General features: G+C 38.8%; 1 pseudogene; it reads left to right on the forward strand.

Moving 5' to 3' along the window:
- The first annotated feature begins 2,988 nt into the window (after positions 1-2,988).
- Positions 2,989-5,871, forward strand: LOC101343888 (elongation factor 1-alpha 1 pseudogene; annotated as a pseudogene).
- Positions 5,872-7,431: the final 1,560 nt, after the last annotated feature.

Genomic DNA, 7,431 nt, shown 5'->3' on the forward strand with positions numbered 1-7,431 from the left:
CTGCGCAAGTTGAGGGGTTAGGTCCCAAGCTGCGCAGCACTGCCCGGCCAGAACAGGCTCCCAACTTGAGAAAAGAAAACGAACACAAACAAACAATTCAGAACAAACAAACAAACCAAAAAAAAAGCCCCGGGATCCCATCAGTGTGGCAGCACGGACTGGGAAGCAGTTCCACACCCAAGCGGAGATCCACAGCCCCTCAGGAAGAAGCAAAGATGATGCACGGAGCCAGGTATTTGATCGAAAGGAGGGGGAGGTGGTGAGAGGTAAGGAAGAAATCAAAAGAAGTGGAAAAAAGCAACACCAGCAGCCAACAAATGGCACTCAGGGAGTCGGCCAGTGCGGGTGGGTGGAATCCAAGCAGCTGGTGCTTCCTGGCCAAGAGACTGTGGCCACAGGAAGCAGAGAAGGCAGAGTGGAGGTGAAGAAGAGTAGGGGGTGGGAAAGCATATATTGTTGGTTACCGGTTATTCTGTCTCCTGCTGGAAGCTCTGAGAAGCTGCTTTCTCATACCCCCGTTCGCTGATCTACAGTAAGAGTCCAAAATGGTGGATCCGTGCTGCATTAGCCCATAGGGGACCTCTGCATGTATATCTTCTCGCTCTCTGTTCTCTGTCAGTTTCTTATTCCATTTGGTGCTTGGCTGAGTTCTTTATCTCTTCATTTGATGTTTAGGGTTTCAGGATTGCTGTTTTCTCTGTTTGACTTAGTTTTTCTGATCTTTGCTGTGGAGGGATGGCGTGGTGCTTCTGCCTAGAGTGCCATGTTGCCGGAAGTCTGTAGACAAATTATATTTTTAGTGAAACTGTCAAATTTATTACTTTAATATTTCAAAATTGAAATATGAAGATAATTTCACTGGAAAAAATAGTCACAAATAAGTTGCTATTGAATTTCTTATTAATATAATAGAGTTTAAATAATTAAATTGTAGGAAAGGAAAAGGTAGGAAGGAAGGCAGAGAGAAGGAGAGAAAGGAGGGGATGTACAGAGGAAAGAAAGGGAATTCAAAAAAGAAAATGAAAGAGAAAAAGGAAGTGGGGGAAAAACTAATATAGGTACTAGAAGAAGATTTTGTTTGTTTTTGTTTACAAAATAGTGAATAATGACCTCAATACAGTAATCTAAAGGCACAAAAGCACTGGTTAGAGAAAAGAAAAATAATTTTAAATGCAAAAGTAGACTACTGGTTCCAGGCAAGTGGAGTATACAGACTTTTCCCTATTCTTCCCGCTAAGTACAGCTAAAAATGCTGGACATTATATATGAAACAAACAAGAAAACTCTAGAAAGTGGAGAGAATAAAGAAGACTGACTAGAGAACCAGGCCTTGAGGAAGAGCATGGTGGTGAATTCCCTGGGTTTTCTTTTTGCCTCCTTTACATCCTAGACTGGTTGCTTGGAGACACCAACGGGCACAGACAAAAGAGTCCTGAGAAAAACCTGATCTCTCATTCAAAAGGACTGGCTCCTGCAGCATTTGCAGCTTCCTTAGAACAAGACTACTGATGCTCCTGAGTGTGGACAGCTTCTCCAAAAAAAGGGCTCTTAGAATAGGTAGTGGTCAGTATACCCATTACCCAGCAACTTCCCTCAGGGGGATGCTTGCCCATAAGCAGATTTTCCTGGAACCCTAGAGGGTGACTTTCCAGCAAGTTCCACCAGCACAGCACCACAGTGACTTCTCTGCCATTCTCTGAGCCATAGCTATGCCATCTCCAACAAAGTCTGGATTTCAGCCCTGGGACACTATTTCTTGGATACTCTATTTCATCCCCAAAGATAATGGATGTTCCTTGTATCTGCTATTCCTGTATTATTTTAAAGTCCTCTTCTAGCCGATCTGCCACACTTTAATGCTATATTAATAATTCTTTATATTAAAGTTTCTCTGTTGGAATTACTGTGTGGTTTCTCCCTCCAGATTGGACCTTGGCTGATATGTGATTCACAAATCAGCAGTTCTCAGTCTGAGATAATGGTGTATGAGATCTCTCTAGGACTGCAAATCCAAGGACTTAGGGCATATTCAACACATTAAATATCAACTGCTGGCAAACTTTTCAGACAGACAATGCACTCACCCTGTGGAGCATGAGACCATATTTACTTCGTTTTGATCATCTCTACTATTTTTACAAGACTGCTCCCAGTCTATTTGATTTTGTGGAACAGGCCAGCTTTAGTTATGATAGATCAATCTAAGCTTAGAGCAAATGGTTCTTTAAAACAGGTATTTAGTTTATAATTAAGCTATATGTACTAACTTATTATTCAGTGGCATTGTATTTTATTACTTATGTCTAAAAATGTTTCAGGCCAATGATCTGTCTTTCTGAAGATAAGCTATAGCAGGGATTTTTAACAAATTGTACTATAATCAAATCCCAAAGAAATATAGTTCCATACAAAATTTTTATTTTCCTTTTTTGCTATCTTTATATAATATCTGTTACATTTTATGTGATACCAGGCTAGGTATATTTTCACTTGAAAATTAAGTACAATTCCAAAAGAAAACATTTTTAAACTGAGAGGCTGCCACTCCATGATCTTTTTGTTATTTATGTTCATGTAGAATCAGAAAGCTTGATTGGGTCGTGCTATGGACTTAATTGTGTTCCCCAAAAAGAAACGTGGCAGTCCTAACCCCCATACCTGTAAAAATAATCCTGTTTGGAAATAGGGATTATCTTTTGTTATTTTAATGAGCTCTTATCAGAGTAGGGTGAGTCCTAAACCTAATCTCTTCTGAGTGGTATCTTATAAAGAGAGCAGAATTGACATAGACACGCACAAGGAGGAGACAGAGTCCATGTGAGAATCAGTCTAAAAGCAAAGGAACGGCAAGGATTGCAGGCAGAGGAATTCCAAGGACTTCTGGCAGACACCAGAAACTAGGGGAGAGGCCCTCAGAAGAAGATGACACGACCAAACTCTGGTATTTATCATTATTGCAGCACTAGGTACCTAATACAGGTCATCGCGATGCAAAGATGTACTTTCTTCTCTGAACACTCTCAACTTGCAAAAGGCAGTGCCTATGGGACCACTGTTGTCACTAGACCTGAAGGAGGTACTGAAGTTGGGTTGTCAATATCCTGCATGGTCATATATGCACACTTAATTTATACATGACTAAAGTAATACTTCTATAGTTATAAGTACTTTTTATTGCTGCTTATTGTTATATTGCAAAAATTACACCACTTTGCATCAAATGTAATGTAATGGATTGCAAATTTTAATAGAGAGCACAGAATGAGACCCCAAAATATCTGTTAATTTATCACATGATCTCACAAAGAAACTGACACTTTGTCATAATATATCAGGCAGAACAGGTTTGACTCTACTGCTGTGGTAGATAAACACCACAATCTCAGTGGCTCAATACAGTTAAAATTTATTTTTAACTGGAATAATGCCCAATGCATAAATTATCTAAAGTCTTAGGATAAAAGATTTTATAACTACCCATCCAAGTGAATAATATAAATATAGAAATAACTGAAGTAATAAAAACATTTATTACCTTTTCTGAGAATTCAGTTCTGGAAATAAAATAAGGAGAAAACAAGAACTACTAAAAAATACTTCAATTTTACATGTTTTGGGCCAACAAATGATTTGATTTTAAAAAATACTGTTTTATAATTATTATTTTTTAATGAAGACTAATTGATTTTTAATGTTTTGGGTGAATAGCATGTATGAAATGAGTATGAAATTACTGACAATTACCCTGGAAAACATGTTGCTAAAGACAAGAAGCTGTGTTTGATTTATTATGTCTAACTGAAGGAAGGAACTTCTTTCTTTTTTTAATTACTCAAAGTCCTCCAAATCATTGTGGACAATTCTCATTTCTCTTGAGTGAAATCAGGATTTTTCTTTATGTATGGAATTTAATTTGAAGCAAAAAGAGCAAAATACTAAATTAGCAGAGGAAGCAATGGTTCTTTTATCACTTTGGAAAATAAATATGTCAGGGCACGGATTTTCAAAACAAGAAACCTATCTTGAAAAATTCTACGTATTTACCAATACGGTTGTGACACTTATTAGACAGTACTAAAAGTTTAAAACTCTTGAGAAAGTAATTTTATTTTTATAGAAAGTCATTTTGGGGTCATGATTTTTTTTTCCTTTTCTTTGAGTTTGCTGAAATATTGACATTTATCTACTGCAAATAACAAACTATTAAAAGCGTATTATTAAGAATCTGTCAGAGCTTTTTCGCAATGGGTTAGCCGCCAGAACGCAGGTGTTGGTGAAAACTATCGAAAAGTCTAAGCCAAAGTGGGAAAGGAAAAGACCCATATCGATGTTGTTACTGGAAACGTAGATTCGGGCAAGTCTACCACTACTGGTCACCTCATCTACACATGTGGTGGGTTTGACAAAAGAATCATTGAATAATTTGAGAAGGAAGCTGCTGATATGGGAAAGGTATCCTTCAAGTATGCCTGGGTCTTGGTTAAACTGAAAACTGAACGTGAGCGAGGCATTATCATAAATATATCCCTGTGGAAATTTGAGACCAGCAAATATTATGTGACTATCATTAATGCCCCAGGACACAGAGATTTTATCAAAAACGTGATTACAGGAACATTACAGGCTGACTGTGCTGTCCTGATTGTTTCTGCTGATGTTGGTGAATTTGAAGCTGCTATCTCCAAGAACGGGCAGACTCATGAGCATGCCCTTCTAGCTTACACAATGGGTGTGGAACAACTAATTGTTGGTGTTAACAAAATGGATTCCACTGAGCCACCCTACAACCAGAAGAGATATGAGGAAATCATTACAGAAGTCAGCACCCATATTAAGAAAATTGGCTACAACCCTGACACAGTTAGCATTTGTGCCAATTTCTGGTTGGAATGGTGACAACATGCTGGAGCCAAGTGCCAAGCCTGGTTCGAGGGATGGAAAGTCACCTATAAGGATGACAATGTCAGTGGAATGACACTGCTTGAAGGTCTGGATTGGATCCTGCCACCAATTCGTCCAAATGAAAAGTCCCTGGGTCTGTCTCTCCAGGATGTCTACAAAATTGGTGGTATTGGCACCGCCCTTGTAGGCAGAGTGGAGACTACTGTTCACAAGCCAGGCGTGGTGGTCACCTTCACTCCAGTCAATGACACCACTGAAGTAAAGTCTGCTGAAATGCACCATGAAGCTTTGAGCGAAGCTCTGCCTGGGGCAATGTAGATTTCAATGTCAAGAATGCTGTCAAATATGTTTGTCCTGGCAATGTGGCTAGTGATAGCAAAAATGACCCACCAGTGGAAGCAGCTGGCTTCACTGCTCAGGTGATCATGCTGAACCAGTCAGGCCAAATCAGTACTGGCTATGCACCTGTGCTGGATTGTCACACAGCTCACATTGCTTGTAAATTTGCTGAGCCCAAAGAGGAGACTGATCGCCGTTCTGGTAAGAAGCTAGAAAACCAAAACCAAAACCCTGTTCCATCAAGTAGATTCTGACTCATAGCAACCATATAGGACAGAGTAGAACTGCCGCATAGGGTTTCCAAGGAGCTCCTGGTGGATTCATACTGCCGACCTTTTGGTTAGCAGCCACAACTCTTAACCACTATGCCACCAGGGATTCCAAGAAGCTGGGAGATGGCCCCAAATTCTTGAAGTCCGGTGATGCTGTCGTTGTTGACATGGTTCTTGGCAAACCCATGTGTGTTGAGAGCTTCTCTGTCCTCTGGGTGGTTTTGCTGTTTGTGATATGAGAGACAGTTGCTGTGGGTATCATCAAGGCAGTGGACAAAAATGTTGCTGGAGCTGGCAAGGTCACCAAGTCTGCTCAGAAAGCTCAGAAGGCTAAATGAACGTTACCCATAACACCTGTCACCCCAGTCTTAATTAGTGGTGGAAGAACAGTCTCAGAGCTGTTTGTCTCAATTGGCCATTTAAGTTTAATACCAAAAGACTGGTTAATGATAACAATGCATCGTAAAACCTTCAGAAGGATAGGAATGTTTTGTGGACCATTTGTTTCTTTTTTGTGTGTGACAATTTTAAGTTATTAGTTTCTAAAATCAGTATTTTTTCAATGGAAACAACTTGACCAAAAATCTCTCACAGAATTTTGGGACCCATTAAAACAAAGTTTAATAAGAAAACTGTGTGTCTTCTTCTGGTCAACACTGAGACTTTCTAGGTCTGTTTTCTCTGCTGAAACTATTCGGGGTTAACTGAAATGCCTCATGCAGCAATTAAGCGTTTTTTTTCACCTATCTAAGGGGAGGGGTCTTTAAGGACTTGGTGAAAAAGCAATGGGAGTAGAGTTTGTTGCAACACTTAATATTGGATAGGACAGAAAAGCAAAAGTAACTAATAATATTTATATATAAGCTGCCTTGTAAGAAGGCTAAATTCTGTCAAAGGCTATATTACATATAGAATTTAGTTTTGTGTAGTATTACTGAGTGAGTTTGTTATAATTTCATCAATTTCCCACTTTTTGAAATGTACATTCTCACATTTACAAATAATGCAGTAGTTAGAACCTAAACTGAGATTTAAGTAGTACTGAGGAGTGCACTGCTTCTAAGACAATTGTATCTAGGTTATAGGAAAAATAAAGTTAAAAGATACTGGGGGAAAAAAAAAAGAGTCTGTAAGAGGAAAATCTTAGTATATAAAGAGTTCCTATAACATTTGCAAAGTTTGTCTTAAACAGCCATTACTAAATGGTATTTACAAGATTTGCCCTGCCTCATAATTATTTGGACTTTCAGAGCAATTTTTCAATATTAAAAGAATCAGACTTCTCTGACATCTTTCAATATTCCCTAACACCATCTTTTCATTTACTCCTTTATATAAAGCAGCCACCAAAGCAATTACTGAATTCAGATAACCTTGAAGTAACTTAGTGAACTAATTTAACATCTTTTTGTATCATAGATAGAAGACAATTTTCATCTGAGTCTCAAATCAATTGTTTTTTGTAGCTCTTCCAATATCATCACAGAATAAACTACAGGATATAGATGATTATCGATGGTAAGTAATTTGTTTTGTGTATACAGTATTGATCATGTCTCTAGACATATCTGTGTTATAATTGCCACATCTTACACTCTGCTATGGCACACTACATTCACTTTTAAAGAGGCAGTTACTTAGCCCTGGGTCATTCAGAAATTAAATGGTAGGGCATTTTGGTCAAGTAGAAAACTGGTCAACCAGTATCAACTCTGATTTGGTGTCATGGCAGAGATGGTGCTCTATGGGCCACTAATGATAAAGTTGTGCTTGTGTTCATTGCTTGCCTACCAACTTGATGCAAAAGCTTGCTTAAAGAAGGCTCTGCTGACAGGAGTATGTGTCAGACTTACTCTTGAGCAAGGACTCATACCAACTGGCTCTGTCAAAGGCCCTGAGAAGCTTGACACCACTGGCC

The sequence above is a fragment of the Trichechus manatus genome, unplaced genomic scaffold (genome assembly GCF_000243295.1).
Source record: "Trichechus manatus latirostris isolate Lorelei unplaced genomic scaffold, TriManLat1.0 scaffold00095, whole genome shotgun sequence".
NCBI classification, from domain to species: Eukaryota; Metazoa; Chordata; class Mammalia; order Sirenia; family Trichechidae; genus Trichechus; species Trichechus manatus.